This window comes from Heliconius melpomene, chromosome 20, assembly GCF_056956725.1.
Source record: "Heliconius melpomene rosina isolate 202511_hmr_F chromosome 20, ASM5695672v1, whole genome shotgun sequence".
Taxonomy (NCBI): domain Eukaryota; kingdom Metazoa; phylum Arthropoda; class Insecta; order Lepidoptera; family Nymphalidae; genus Heliconius; species Heliconius melpomene.
Genome location: NC_140408.1, coordinates 2,805,628 through 2,823,143, shown reverse-complemented (window position 1 = coordinate 2,823,143; position 17,516 = coordinate 2,805,628). Strand labels below are relative to the sequence as shown.

Below are 17,516 nucleotides of genomic sequence, written 5' to 3'. Positions count from 1 at the left end.
CTATAGATATAAAACTGAACTCAGAATCTGTGGCCTTTTTGTGTCTTTTTAACAAGAGTAAACATTTTTATGAAAATATATATTTTTAGTCCAGCGTTTGACGCAATCGTGACAAAAACTTGCATTGTATGTGACTAAGCTTAATGTTTGCGAGTTTATGGGGTACTTATGAGTGCTTTTATTACTCTTCTATCTATATATATAAAATCGAAAGGTCACTCACTCATCACGAAATCTTACAAACTACAAGTGCTAGGAATCTCAAATTTTGCATAGACGTCACTAGGACGTAGACATGGAGACAGAAATTAATAATAACATAGTTCACGCGGGTGTAACCGCGAGCGGGCCGCTAGTTTAACATATAAGTATAAAATATTGACTTCAAGGCTACTGTACTTATTTTAGAAAGAACAAGTAACTTGAATATTAACACAATTGCTGCTAGTTTTATTCTCTCCATACCTAAACTAAGCTGACATTACCTTCCGTCGTTAAGTAATCTATACTTAAAATGAGTGAAGAGCATACCTGTAGCTTTACACTGTATCCCGTGCTACGTTCAGTTTTTAAGGCATTCCGTGTTGAGTGGCGAAACTAATCGCCTTGCTTTGTTTTGTTACAGAGCGACGAAATGAAATTAATTAATTTTCCCGAATTGGAATCGAACCTACAATTACCCTATATCGTACAAAATAAAACTTCCATAATAGGCATTTTACAATAGAATTGCGGTCGTAAATCATTTTATGTCAGATTATGTGAATGTATAAACGAAAATGTATCAGTTGAACGTTGTGCAGTGGACTAAATTAGCCCAATAGTCTCACTCCGTGTTTGCAATTTCCTGTCATCGACCAACTCATATGGCTGACGTGGACACTGATTCAGTTATTCGTTTAATTTTGATGAAATGAGGCGCGTCTCCCGAATTATTCTTTTTTTAGTTGATGAATTTCCGCATTACGTACCTACTAATTAAAAAAGTGTAGGTTTTTTATTAAGGACAATTTTGAAATGAAATGTAATGAAAATTTATTGTCAAAAAATATATGAGTACAGTAACCAAATGCAATAAATCAAACCTATTTATTATAGTATTCAGTTATATAATTTTACTCTGGTTTTATGAACTCTGGTAGGCACCCATTGTAAGATTTAACTTGTGTTATGTTGTTATTTTAGATCAATATATCTATCGCTATTTATTTCTGATATAATATATAGATATGATATCCGATATAGAATATATGAACTGTTAATTTAATCAATTAAATAAATTCTTGTAAAATTAGCTTTTAACTAACACAGACTCACTCAAGTAAAAAATTCGCAACGCAACACTCAATGCCTCCGGAATTCGGCGAAAAACGAAAACCGGAGTGTCTTAACACTAGGCTGCCTCTGCCTACTATGCTACATGTGAGATATAACGTGAAGCTGATAAAAAGGAAATAAAAGTAAATAAATGTTTTAAAACTTACTGATGACCGATTATCCAATTTAAAGTAAGTTTACCGTTCAATTACTCCGATACAAGTGTAATTACACCGATAAATTAGGATTCTGTTCGCAATAACGAGGAGCGAACATTTAAAAACGTTGCCAGTGCTGTAAGGACCACTTCACCGGCAATTCAATTGTGAGCCAACAGTATGTATTTAAATGAAATTTCCATAATAGGCATTAAAAATATTGAAAAATACTTTTAAACGTGCTTATTTTTACAGATTTACTTTTTTATACTTTATATTCTCTAAACTAAGTAAATTACATTATCTGTTTTCGTTGCAGGGGTACGATAATATTTTCATTTTCATATTCATCAATAGATAGCCACTTGCAACTGTTGTTAAATGTAACTATATACTATTTACTCTATTTAATAACATTGTCATTTTAAAGGCAATATCCCCTAATAACATAGATCGGAAAAGTTTCAGCCAATTCTTTTAGCAATATTATTGCATGCAATTCTTATATTAAGATGACTTTTTTATTTATTCATGAACCCATAAAGAAGTTTGCCAAAATACAACTGTGAAATCTGCATTTAAATGCAAAAAACCTGTTTCGGAGATTCGCGTGAACAAACGCTCAGACATTACATTAATAAATGCCCATTAATAGGTTTTGTCATAATAAAGTATATTCATGTACAAACAGCTATTATATAGTATTTCAGTTTTATTATAATATGTATAGACTTTATATTTATATTTTTATGTCGTCTCTATTAAAAATTTTAAAATGGTAATATGTTTTTAAAAACATTATATTCATTTATTATTTCTTATTATAGCATTGACATAAAAACATACAACCTGAACGTTACATAATAATATGTAAATGTCTACGTTACAATATTTCATAATTCATACCCTGTCCATACGTTGTTGTTAAAATGTGAAATCAAGAAATAAGGAAACAATTATAACATAAACTAAAAAAAAACGAGAAAGTTAAATTTAATCAAAAGCTGTTTTTTTATATTCGCTTATATTGTTATCTTTATTTATATTTCGTGTAATTTAAGTTTACAAACAAAAGTTACTTCCGCACACGCATAGCTAAGCTAAAGTTAAACAGCAAATTGTATCTCGGTCTAGCCGGAGTAGTCGGCAGCCGGCTGGGTAGTGGGTACTGGGTACTGGCACTGGGGTTAGCAAATTGGTATCGCCGTGCAGTCAGTCAGTCACGCTTGCTCTCGCGTAGGACACGGACGCGTGTTACCGGTATATTTTTGACATAAATACCTATAAATATATATTTCATATATTTGGACTGTGAACGTTATATGGACATTTTTATAAGGATCCACAGTGATATTTAAGTGCTTTTTTTATTTTTTTTCATGCATGTAAGTAATTTAAACATTTCTATATATTTACAAGCTGTACTACGTATATTTTATTTTAATCATTATTATCTCTATGTTTTATATAATAGGTGTTTTATTTCGCTATATGTACAAACTTTAATACTAGATCCTAGATCCGTGTACAGACCGGTTGGAAAGTGCAGTTTTTGTTAACGGAACCGGATTTTGTTAATAGATTTATTGATACATTGTTCTGCTGAGATTAAACTTTCATATGCTAGTTTTGGATCTATGGATGGGTGGTGTATGTACTTGTATGGCAACATTCAACAATTATTCTTTACTGTTTTTAGTGTTAACACACTAGCGCAATTTTGGCAATATTTTTTACTTAAATAAAAAAAAATACAATATGATTGAATTGAAATAAAATATAAATAAAGTAAGTTTGTCGAAAGTGGTTCTAAAATAAGAAAGACTTTTTTCAGAGAAGGCTACTGGACTGATTAAAATGCTGTTGAAGTGAAATATAAAAAACAATCTATTATAAGTTTAATTTTTTTAAAACATATTTCTTCACACTGTGTAAGCCCAGACGATAAGATTCCAACAATATATAGTATATATATAACTGTAAGAAACATAAACGCATTCTCCCAGAAATTCCCGTCAAATCTATTTCCACTTCGAATAACTTCGACGTTTTATTTAATTACGTATATTTTATAATTGCAATTAAATTATTTATATTATTCATTTTGAGACCGTCTTGGCGTAGAGGCACAAGTGTCATGTGCGAGTGTAAACACGACAGGTTGTAGGTTCGGTTCTCATTCGGGGAAATGGGGAAAATTTGAGATTTTCATTTTCACGCTCTGGTGATGAGGTTAAGCGCGGCCTTGGTTCCCACAACAAGCAATGCCTGGAGAATTCAGTGGAAAGTGGGGAAATGAAATATCTTGATGGAAACGGAGTGTTTTAATAGTAGGTTCCCGGGGACCCTCTGTCTACCCTGCCATGTGCAGGAGACAGCGTGAAGTTAGAAAAAAGTTACTTGTTTATCAGCCTCACATTTTTTCTCAAGATAGAGATAAGAGAATGTTAAGATACTTACCGTCTGAATTCAAGAACAAGAGAAACTACTTCGAATACTGAGAATTCAATGACACTCAGAAAATGAAAATAAATAACATTATTCCCCTGAATGAGGATCGAACCTACAACCATTGCGTTTACATTCAAGCACTGCCCCACTGCGTCACGATGGACTTATACGTTCAGACCTACCTACATCATAAGCTTAAAATATTTTTAAAATAAAACCTAAAAATACCAACTTTAAGTTGTGTCAATTTCACAAATATGCTGACATCTTTCAATTACGATATGAATAGAGACTTGCAAACACGACTTCGTTGACTTAAGCTGAATTCAAACGGCCGCGCTACTTCAAGATTCACGAGAAAAGCCAACAAGAAAATGAAAACTAACGAGAAAAGTAGTTTACAAAGATATTCACGAGTTTTAACGAGATATTTCCAATTTCGGGTTCTGTGTACGTTGAAAGCTATTTTTCAATGTATTATTTATATTTCATCTCCACTTTCACACTTTATTTTCATAGCGATGTACCTATTGCCAGTATATAAACACTTCATGTGTAGAATTAACTACCGGCCAGTGAACTCGAGGCTGTTTTTAGATCGATGACCTTTTAAATAACAAATCTGAAGTTAGCTTCAGCTTCGCACGTCTTATAAACTTAATTTTCCATCTTCACATATGTAATATTCGTTTTAAAAACATGTTTATTATTTCTAATTTTACTATACTGCTGTATTTTACATTTTTCTTTTCTAATTAAGTAAAAACAATGGTTCTTGTTTCAAAGGGATGATTAAAGACTTTTGTGGGCGTATCTAGAGATTTTTTTTTGGGCTGGCTTTGAACAGATACGTTCATGTAAAGGCTCTTTTTTTATTATTTTTCAGAGCAAATTTTTTTTTAGTAAAATTTCTGCGATGTGTACATTATTATTCTGGGGTGGGCACGGACCACCTCTCCCCCCAATCCATACGCCCATGACTGTATTCATATGTGTTCATCCGATCTAACTCCACTGAAGCTTGTCTCATTTAAATTTATTAAGCAACGTAATTGAAGTCAGGTAATAACCAACTAACCAAATTGCCATTTAAATATTCATATTGAATAAATTGATCAGTAATTTCGGCTCGATTGCGGTAGTAAGATAATTAAAGCGTCCTAACATTCGCGTTTCGCCTTGTATTTTATCACATTTGCTCAATAACGCGTCCTCAAGTTTTATCTTCTCTTCGTATTTAAATGGGAAATATGAAGGTAGCCGGTGCCGGTCGTGCACGGTTCCGTTTAATTTCCTGCATGTGGATTGTTTTGTCGGTTCGTAGCCCATTTTGCTGTGGAGATATGTCTTGATGGAAAGTATCTACTCTAGAGCGTCGCCAAGGAGTCTCAGCTGTCACCCTGGCGTTTACTTCTGTTTTAATTTAGTTTTCTTTTGCAGAAGTGTCTCTTGTCTCATGTGGCGGAGACTTTTTTTTACGAACAAATTAGCTTTTTTCATATTTCTACTGGTGATAAATTTGCATACTACGACTTGTTAGTCTGCAGTTAGTGATGTTTATGTCGCTACATTACTTATATGTATATTAGTGTATTTTGTTATAAGCCTATAGCTATATCAAATTATCACAATTACCCCGAGTACGTTTTGAACCGGCAACCATTGCGAACATTTATACAAACACCGAATGCACCACTTTTTTTGTAAATAATCTTTCCATTTTGAGATATAATGTCTTATAAACAGTTAGTATTTACACAAAGACCGTTTCGGTTGATTGTTTGTTTGTGTTTGGGTATTTTGGGCTCGCATCTTGTTTTACAGGCAACATGTTCATCGTCTAACTAAAAGATAGGGGCAAAGTCGTAAAGCGATAGCAATAGGAATAGAATGTATAGAACATAACAAAATTAAAATACAATGCAAAGAAATTACAGTTATAAACCCATACGCTTTTATTATTTTAAATATTAAGAGAATATGTAGGTGGTTTAATTTTTTTTGGTAAATGTAATGTTAATTGAAAACTAAATGACTGATTTATAGTTTAGCTATGTTCGTAATAGTAATTTACATATTGTTTATTAGATTATCTTTGTAATTATAAGCGATGTTTGTGGGTTGAAAGTCTGGTTTGCCAACATTTTAATTAAGGTCCTTCAACACCCATGCAATGTTTCGAAAATTGTCAAAAATGCCTTACCCCAGCATAATAAATTAGAGAATATAAATATTCCTCAACGGAAAAGAACTTAATGCTTAAAATTTTCAAAATATAAAAATACTTTCTGTTATCAGTCAAAAGCATTTTTCTTGCAAATATTTTATATATTTTAATATTATAAATAAAATATATCAACTTCCGACATATTATCCTGTATACATTCGATAGTTGCGCTATTTGATACACTAGTGCGGTCCGCATTGTGACGGCGGCGGCGCCGGATTGTCGAGGCTGCGGTGTTGCGCCAAGCAGCTTAGCCTGAGGGTTTGGTTAGAGTGAGATTATTGCTATACAACTAAAATGAATCAAATCAGCTTCACGCCTTATCCCGCATATAGCAGGATAGGCAGAGGGAACCTAACGTTAAGTAAAGACACTCCGTTCCCCATTTTCCGCCGAATTTTTAGAAGCGATATGTGTTGAGTGGCTAAACTCAACGCCAGGCTTTTGTCTTGTTACCAGAGCATACAAATTACAATATTAATAAATAATAAATCGTTCCCCCAATTGGCAATCGAACTCACAACCGTCACCGACAGTCTATAGCTATACAATGTTGGTGCTAAAACTTTACTTCGTTTATTACTCCAATACTGCGTCAAGAAAGCAGAATTATTCTCAGTGCCAACACTTGCCTAATAATTGTATTCGACTAATGTATTTCTCGCCTCATTTCCACGCTTCCAAAGCGAGTGTATGAACGGAGCGCAGTATATCACATTTGTTAACTTAATATCGAGAAGTGAATCCGATCTGATATGTGATTATTCGATAGAATATGTACTAGCACTTTAAATTAACAAGTCGAGCAAATATAGTGACATAATGTAACAATATGTACTTTTATTATCTGTGAGAAATTATGAAAATTTTACATTTAAATATAACGGAGTGTCTTAACACTAGGTTCCCTCTGCCTATTCTGCTGCGTGCGGGATACAGCGTGACGCTGATTTAAATACAAATTAGTATGAAAAATAAAAAATATGCATACACATATTATTATTTTTATGTTATCTATTCTCATTTAGAACTCGTGTATTATTCTTTTCATATAGATCTGTATTTAATTTTAGTTTATAAATGCATTATAATGTAGTAATAAGTTATAAGCTACTTACATGCGAATACTTGGCGCCAGTTCGTCGCGTTTGTAATAATGTTGCGAAAATCAACGATTTGGGTCATAGTTTCACGGCCTTTATGCTTAGTCTCTTGGGGATCATTAGGGTACCGAAAGATAGGTCACCACTTGCCATTTGTGAAACTTTAGCTTTAGCGAATATTATCATAGATCGAATAGAATAATATTGCTATTATTAGTTATTTATATTAAGAAATACATTGTTTAATAGATGATGTGACACAAGCGTGTGGCTGTAAAGGCGACAGGTTTGGGTTCGATTTTCACTCGAAGAAATGTAATATTTACTATGTTAAGTTCTCCACTTTGTGGAGTGTCTTAATTCTAAGCTCTCTGCAGGGTAGGCTACTCTCCTACATGCGGGATACAGTGTGGAGCTGAAAATAACGATACGTTATACATATTGCAATACTGATTTATTATCAAATTACTTTGTCTATTCATATATGAACTATATACCTTATATGATCAGCTATATTCTTACTTTCCCGGATGTTCAAAGCCATTTTGCTCAGACGACCATTGTGCACTCCTCTTAGCCGCCAATCACAGTGATCGCTTTTACGTAACGTAATGGGACTGGACTAGCCTACTAGCATTACTACTGAAATGGTGGCTGCAATGGCTGTTTAATGATATAAAAGTATTCATTTTACGGTTTAATTATTGTTTAAAAAAATCAGCTTCACGCTGTATCCCGCACACAGCACCCTGCTATAGCAGGAAACCTAGTGTTAAGTCACTCCGTTCTCTACTTTTTGCCGAATTCTGAAGGCATTGCGTGTTGAGTGGTAGAACTCAACGTCACGCCTTTGCCTCGACACCAGAGCGAAGAAAATGAAATATAAATTGAAATAAATAGTTCATCTCCTCAAGTGGGGATCGAACCCACAACCAGTCGGTTGTACAGTCACAATTTGTGCCCCTCATATTTTACGTTGCTGTAAATAAAAAATCTACGCCGATTTATCGTGAAAGGTTGTTATCTATTCAATTTTAAAAATGTGACTTATCTTATCAATTCACCGGAAACGTAAATTGTATTGTTTTGTAGGATGTTTTTGTATATAGGTACTTATTTGTAAAGACGAATATAAATTTTGTTTTTTGGAGATAATCGTTGTGTTAAAGTAATGTTTTGTTTGCATAGTTACGACTGATTCTATTATTATTTATTTCAAAACAATTTATAATACCACAATGCAAAAATAAGTATGAATAAAAGGAATAAAAAATGGGAATACGTATGCAGACGGCGTCTCCGCAAAACAATTGACGTGCAACGAACTCAGGAAGGGCTCACCATACTTGATTCGCTATTTATCACACTCGGTAAATCGACAGTTTTCTGCGTTATTAAAAAAGTAAATATTACATTTGACTGGTGGTCAGTAGTTTTCTATTTTCTGTTTTCAAAAGATGCAGATACACAGGAAAAAGATATTTTTTTGACAATTTTAATACACATATATTTTATGCCTATAGCTTATTCTGCAATGTTGAAGTTTATTTTATATTTTAGTACCATAAAGATCTTGCAATTTTCGAATTTTTTTTTGCTTGTTTTTCGAATTTTAATTGACGAACTTTTTAATCTATGTCATCAATTTGTTATCGTTGTCAGATTTGTATCAATATTTACATTCTTTTAATGTTTCAACTTAACCACGAGAACCAAAACAATACTAGCCAGCTATTATAACAGGTTTATTGGCTTCATTAATGCGAAGTAATAATTAATAGTTACATAATCGATGACTCATTAATTCTGTATCTGTCTTTAATATACGATTGTTGCACGATAACGGTGATTTATTTATATCATCTGATAGAACGACAGATTGGGGCAGTTCAATACTCAAATGCACTTATGCAATTTAAAGTTAAAACTACGTATAGGTAGTTTTAGTAAAATTTTACCTTTTGGCATTTAACATTGACTGTACTGAAACATACTGAAACTGTACTCATAGAACAAAAAATAGGGGGTGGGTGGTGTGCCTACTCCACAATAAACTGGTGGCCACCCCAGAAATTTTACTAACAAGAAAAACTGACCCTTAAAAATAAAAAAAAACCTTTACACCAACAGATTTGTTCAAAACTGTCCAGCCCATCTCTGGAATATATTTCTAGAGCTCTCCCTACGCCTATGACTGTACTGGCAAAAAGCTTTAATAGTGTTTGGACTAGAGTCCAGGACAATTATTGTAGAATATGTATTTTCCTATTTGAATGCTATAGTAATATACGACTTTGAATAACTTTAGCAATATGGATGACTTGTTTTTAATGGAATTTAACTTTACAAAAGTGACAGAAGTACCTACAAACATACACATTTCCATAATAACAATTTGTTTTGATAAGCGAATTCGACTCTAAGTACTAACTATACGAGTATATCAATTGGCTTCCTTTTCAATATTTAAACACGTGCGCGTGTAATACATGTGTTTACAATGTTGGTTCGTGCCCTTTTTTAGTTAACGGTTTATTTTTTTACATAAATTTGCTTAGTATATACAAATGTTCCTAAACGAATATTTCTTTTATAGCATTATTATTTGACGGCACTGCTTAATTTTACCAGAGCAGGAAAATGAAAAAGGTTCCCCAAGTGGGAATCACAACCACAACCAACGCGTTCACATTCAGATGTCGTTTATTTTCATTCTTATTTTTAATGTAGTCTAATATATAGATATAACTTTTACATCATTTAAGAAAAAATATATTTTTTAAATTTTTACGGTCTAATAAATTGTTTGTTAATTATAAATATGTATACGTATATATTTTACTGAATCTAAAAAAAAAATGATTATTAAACCACATTATTATATTAAGGATCAATTTAAATGTATACTCATAATATATTTCTTATCAGAGTGTAATAATGATTGAATTTCCTGTTGTTTAGTTTTATGTAACGGTTATAATATTTCTATACTATTGTTATATGGTTACGACGTAACGGCTTATCGTTTTTTAAATAACACCTGATGTTAGAAAATTAAATATAACATTTAACCATAACCGTCGTAATGGGGCCATCGGGGCGCGGAACCGTGTGTTTAGAAACGCGATGGTTGTGGGTTTGATTCCCACTCGGAGGAATGAATTGTTATTTATTATTATTTTAATTTCTTTACTCTGGTAACAAGGCAATAGCAATTTTCGCATTCATTGCGTGTTGAGTTCCGCGAGAATTCGGCGGAAAGTGGAGAACGCAGTGTTAACATTAGTTTCCCTGTGCCTTCACTGCTATATGCGGGATACAGCTGAGAAAAAGGTCCCATAACAAAACTGTAGGTGTTTTGTTAAAAATGTTTAGTTAATATTTAAATAGAATTTACAGATGAGACCATCTATACTTTCACAGCAACGTTCGTAAAGTTTATTTTGTCTTGTTAGATCAAGATGGTATCGAATAGTTTATGTCAAATATATTTTTTTGTGTTATGTCTGGTGAACGCCAAAATCGTGTCGACCTAATTTTTTTGACTGATTAATAACTGCTTAAAATTTTTCGCTAGCTATATTATAAGAAACTACTTATAGTAAGAATTAAATGAGTTATTTTCCAAATAATTTAATTATCAAATAGTTATAATTTAATTGAAACTTTCATTTAACGGAGTCTAAATTCGGACTTGTGAATTGCAGCTGTGTGCTTTGTACGCGTGGTCACCGGATGTTAGTTATTTAGCAAATGTTCCCTGTATGGAAATCCTGATCTATCGCCAACGCTAAATATGTCAACGCACTTTTACGAATACGCTTCCGTTAATACTTATTACTGTCATTACTCACACTGCCTAATAAATAAAATCTTATATGATTTATTACGTAATTTTAAATTGTTAATTATTTATTCTATAAAATATTTTTTTTTATTGTAGATAGGCAAGCATTTGTCCGCTATCTCACCTGGTGGTAAGTGACGACGCGAACGAAGGTGGAGCATGCTTGCCTAGATAGTGCCTATTCACTCGTTCTTTAAAGAGGGCCAGGTTATACATGGCTGGTAACAGTTCAGCAGGCAGGGAGTTCCACTCCTTTGCTGTTCCTTTCTTATTTATTGATGATTATTTATTATTATTGTATGATTTCAATTAATAGAATTGTAAGAAGGTGGTACAAGTGGATAATTACGTTAGGAAATAACAAATCAACGTGGTACAGGTTTTGACCTTCGTCTAGTATGATTAGTGCCATCATTATCCTATTACGAATCTCGTGTCAATCGTTAAAAACATTGCGTAACGTTGAGACTAGGAGAATTTTCGTTCTATGTCTGTCTTTAAATTTATTTTTTTCTAAAATGGCGTGCCTCTAAGTTAGAAACAGAAAGAGTTTCATAGCGCTGAAGCAGTGATAGACAATTTTGTCTATTTTTTTCTAATGATTTTATAATATTCCTAAAAAATTTTTACTAGAAAAGTAGGAATATATAACTTATACAATTTAAATGAAGTTTTATATATTCATAGTCATCATTGACTGCGATGCGGATGTGCACCCGGCACTATTTGAGCAAAGCTTTTAAACTTTCGGCAGAAATAAGTCCAAATGAAACTCGTAAAATCGCCGTATTTGCAAATAGGTACAGTTTAAAACTTTATTTATTAAAGTCAACTCTACATTTGCATACACATATCAAATTTATTTTTTAAAAATAGTTTTTACCAAAATGGTTTATCGATTCGAAATTAATAGTAAGAATTTGACTTGTTATTTGAACAATGAATTATAGATGAATGTAAATTTAGTGCAAGGTGCATCTCACAAGCCACCGGTGAGGAATGTCTCACATGTTACATTCTCGAAGAACTCTGGTATACCAGCTCCGAGACAGGAACGCTAAGCACGCGACGGGACACATGCGAAGGTCTAAAATTAGATCGTACTCCGTCGCTTAGCCCTGCATTCATAGGTATTTGCCATAAAAACGATGCAACGCATCAATTCTACATTCTTCGTCATTTATTTTTTAGTTTCAACCTGTTTGTGCTATATTGCAATTGCAACTTTCCAAACGGCTTTTAAATTACAAACGGCTTATTAATTCTTAAGTGCAACCAAAACTTGTTTAAGGACCTTTCTCGTTTAATATTTTCTGCCAGCGTACTACAACTTAGTACCTAAATTTTAATTTTATCTTTAATTATATCTCTATTTTTACATTATTTGTCATTAAGTAAACATTATTAAATAAATGATCATAATTAGGTAAGAATCTAGCTAATTAACTACATCTTTAGTAATTAATAATATCTTAAAATAAATTACTGTATTATTTTTTATTAGAATAGAATATTCAGTCTCAAACAATTTAATAAAAAATTCATGCAGCTGACTTCTCCATCGTCGTTGATGAGAGCACTCGAACCTGACAAAGGGTTAGTTAGGTAGTAAGATTACAGCTCTTATGTTTCGTTTTGGAGGTTAAAACGTTGACATTTTCAACAAATTGGAGAAAGTGAATTAAACGTCAATTAACTGCAATATTATTATGTATATATGTTACGCCATAACCGTCACAGCCTTACGTGTGGTGTACTACTTGATACTCGTGGATGTTTGACCATGGTTCCGCCTGGTGCATTTAAGATCTTATTGCAATAACAAATAGTAAATAAATTAGTCGTTCATATTTAAATTACTTAAAACTTTTTTAAAAAATTTAAACCAAATTTTGGATATACAGGTGTAATTCGATCGACGGATCAAGTTTGGTCTATGGGAGGGGACCTCAGTATTACCCATTTTACCCCCATATATGTTCAGTGGTTTTCAGTGTTTCAGCAGTTATTTCGGAATTTACGATTTTTTTGGAAAAAGTAGGATTCTTAAAGATAATTGGCAAATCCATCACGACTACTGGGTCTGCGCTCGTGATTTTTTTTAGACTAAAGCTCAATAATAATAATAGGACTTTCGTTCCATGTCATAATTTAAAATTATCGGTCTATATATAACTCTTGCACTTTATATGTTTTTTTATTGAACTTTACTTTTATAAATAACTATTAACATACACAGGCCGGTTATTTTATAAGAGTACGTAGTCAGTGTCGTTTTGAATGGAATTTCAGCAGCTAAATGAAAAAAGTAAATATAACCCGTACGCGTACACACATTTAATATGCCATATAAGGCTTCGCAAAGATTAAAATTATTAAATTGTTATACAAATTCTTACATCGTTTATAACATTCTGGACGGCATTTCATACAAAGCAGCGGTCTCATTGACATAGATGTGCGCAATTATATAACCCCGAGGTGTTAATTAGGTTTTGCAATGTGCATTTCCAATTCGGATCGTGCTTACGTCACACTCTTACCAGAGATTCGTGAACGACGTTACTAAGATCTACTGAAATATTCTTTTTGAGTGACACAGACGTAATTCATAAGCACTTTTTTTCAGCTTCACGCTGTATCCCGCTGTAGCAGGATAGATAGAGGGAACCTAGTGTTAAGAAATTCCGCTCCCTAATATTTGCCGAATTCTAGAGGCAATTATGTATTTAAGACATGTATATTTATGACGTTATAAATAAACACTTATATTGTCTTAAATTCATACTGATTTCTCTATTTGGCACGTTGATTGTAACAGACGTAAATATACAAAGTCACGTATGGAGATAGCCGTAATAAGAACGAGAATTGTAAAGTTTGAAATTTTTATTATAATAAACTAGCGGACGCGCGCAGCTTCGCTTGCGTATTTAAGGGTGAATTCTAATAACCCATGAAACATGTGTTCAATGAAATATTTTTAAGAGCCTAAATTTCAAATTTTATAAAAATCGGTGGCGATTTAAAGATTTTTCCATACAAACTTTCAACCCCTTATTTGCACCCTTAAGGGGTGAATTCTAGAAAACCATGAAACGTATGTTCAATTAAATATTTTTAAGAGTCTAAATATCAAATTTTATAAAAATCGGTGGCGATTTAAGAATTTTCCCATACAAACTTTGAACCCCTTATTTACACCCTTAGGGGGTGAATTCTAGAAAACCATGAAACATGTGTTTAATTATATACGTTTAAGAGTCTAAATTTCAAATTTTATAAAAATTGGTGACGATTTAAAAAAAACCTATACAAACTATCAACCCCTTATTTGCACCCTTAGGGGGAGAATTCTAGAAAACGATGAAACACGTGTTCAATTAAATACTTTTAAAAATCTAAATTTCAAATTTTATAAAAATCGGTGCCGATTTAATTTTTTTTCCATACAAACTTACAACCCCTATTTCACCCCTTTAGGCTTATAATTTTTTAAAATCCCTTCTTAGTGGATGTCCAGATTACGAAAGTAAACATCTGTCCAAATTTCACGTTTCTACGCACAGCGGTTACGGCTGTGCGTGCGTCTTACCTCAGTCAGTGAGGACAAGTCCTTTTATATATATAGATGTTGTAGATAGCACGTTAGTATTCTAAATTAAATATACAGGTATCCAATTTAAATTATATCTTTTTATTTTAACTGGTAACACTAAATAGATAATCAACTTTCTCTTCCTCCTATAATGATGAATAGTCCAAAACCCAATATTTATTGTTAAATTTGGCTCTTAAGCACTTTATTTATTTTCCAAGTCGTCATAAATATTGACCTCGATATGAGCAAGTTTGACACCGCTGGTTTGAGAGGAATGTGCCCGTTTGTGTGCCTTGTACGGCGCTAAGCGCTAACTCTCAAGTCAAAGTTAAGTGCACCATATGGTAGAGCTGGCCAAGGTCAAGAATTCAACACGTGAGAAATTGAAAACGGTACGGCTGAAGGAAAAATGTTAATGCTAAACGGAATGCTATTCTGTGTAATTATTTTTATAGTTAATCATAATTGCAACGGTGCAGTGTGTCATTGCAAAGGTCTGTTGGCTTCGAACTTGTACCTACTGTATCTATTAACCCTATTACTTATTGAATTGGAATTATATATGGCATCGAGATAACAGTATTTGTTTATTTTTCGTGAAAAAAATTACAAAGTTATGTTTAACATGGTAGATTTTTTAGCTTCACGCTGTATCCCGCACACAGCAGGGTAGGCAGAGGGAATCTAGTGTTAAAACACTCTGTTCCCCACTTTCCGTCGAGTTTTTAGTACCACGGCACCAAGATCCCTCTTATTTGGAATATAATTTCTTCAAATAAATATTTCAATGATCTATATAAAAATAATAAATGTCATTTATGACACTAAAGTAATAATCCTTAATAAGTGCAGTACGTTGCAAATAACATTAAGTATTTGTAAATATAAGACATTTTAGTTGCCTTTAAACGGTATCGTGACTTTTTTTTTCGGTTAAGGCCAAGTCAAAAGTCATTGCTCTAATGTCAAGCCCCAGCAATGTCGATTCGAAAGTGATTGATTTTCACGATAGCTTCGCTTTATCTACGGAAGTGAATTGCAATTTTAAAGATGATTTAAAAATAAAACATGACATAAAAGCTGGTTTTTATTAAAAATATCGTCGAACTTCGTATTGTACGATCTAGGTTAAAGCGACAATTTTTGCTCTTACGACTGAGACGTACCTCCGAGTATATCATGAGGATTTTCAGTTATGTTACACACATACCTACATACATGTATTCCAAAACACTTATTGACATAACTGAAAAGTACTAATTCAATATTATATTAAAAATCATCTCTAAATGTTATTCTATATCTTTGTAGTTATCTATATAGTTTTAATTGATAAATTTGCATTATGCTTTTAAACTGGAAATATAGAACGCCAGACATAAACTACATACATCTATAACTGCTCGATATAGTTCTAGATTTCTAATTTCCTGGAGCTCCTATGTCGGTTCATTGATATGATCCAATCAGTCTTGCCAAGCAATCAAAGGGGTTAGCCGTTACATGGTTGTGATGGAAAAGATAATAGAATAACCGGCCAGTATATTACAGGCAGTGCTTCTGCGTGACGAGGATATTGGACCTTCTGGACTTTTTGCAGTATTCTGGGAAATTAATTATAGTATTTTGCTTAATAATTGGAAAAATTTATGGACATTGTGTTGATTATTAATAATTTTATTTCTTATTATGTTAATCTTTTGATTTTTGGACGATTTGAAAGGAATTGCACAGCTTTGTAGCAGATTCTGTACCTCCGAAATAAAAATAGCTCTTTAATATAAATATCGTTTTAGACTTTCTACTATCTGTATAGAACCGTTATGGACAACCAGTATTTAGAGTTAAAACAATAGACTATTAATAAAATTATTCATATTGTAGCCATGTGAGGCTGTGCTACTTTCCATTCTTAAGAATGTTTACTGCGGTTAAGACTTTAATTACAAACTTTATCGGCATGACTGTTACAGTTTACTCAAGTTATGGTAGAACATTACTTATGAAATATCACATATACTTTATAACATTTAATTTTTTTATTCATACGGCCTGCGGTTTAGTTAAGTATGCTTTTTCAGTCGTGCATCTTTGTGATCACGATATTATTCAATAAAATTATATTATTAAGTAATAATATATTAATATTAGGGCTATAAATGTATTGGAATCCATACAACGTATGTAACATATACTTTATATTGATTAGCACTATATTTGACTTGTTAACATGTATAATATAATAATTATACAAAATTTAGACGACAAGGAAATGCTGTTAAATGGTTGATTAAATACAAGGTTTTTTTTAACTTTATGTAGCGCACACTGAGCAATCAAAATTCTTTACTTCTTTTTTTACGTTACGCCGTTAGTTGGTTTTTCTGAACTATCTTTGGCGTTGAAACTTCTTATAGGTACATGATTATTGCACATATTTTATTTTCGTTTATTTATATTTTTGTAAAATGAAGTAAAAATAATATAATATCATTAATTATGATAGGAATAACCTTTGCACCTACGTTACCCTTGCATTAAAAAATTGCTGTTATGTGCGGGATATTAAAAAAAAAAATAAAGAATACAATTTAGCTTACCAATAATCAATATGCTCATGACATTGGTTCGTCCGACCAGAAAACAACATTATTGAACGCAAATAAGATCTAGCGGCAAATCATACTATAATGCCACGACTCCATGAATCCGATTACTCTCTTGGCTTACTACACAAGCGCAACGGATTGACGATTTCAATTACAATGCCTGTTTTGAAATAGGTTAAATTATTCTATTCTGATGCATTCAT

General features: G+C 32.5%; 1 protein-coding gene across 4 annotated transcripts in view; it reads left to right on the top strand.

Annotated features, from left to right (window-relative positions):
- corn (microtubule-binding protein cornetto) overlaps positions 1 to 17,516 on the top strand; it is a 49,390-nt gene that overhangs the window by 6,189 nt on the left and 25,685 nt on the right. For 3 of the 4 annotated variants that reach the window (XR_014879206.1, XM_085205417.1, XM_085205420.1), the window contains exon 1: positions 2,689 to 2,860. The exons of the other annotated variant lie outside the window; for it this stretch is intronic. The gene's annotated coding sequence lies outside the window, so the exon portion shown is untranslated. Of the gene's footprint in view, positions 1 to 2,688; positions 2,861 to 17,516 lie in introns of those variants that run through there. 4 annotated transcript variants of the gene reach the window in all.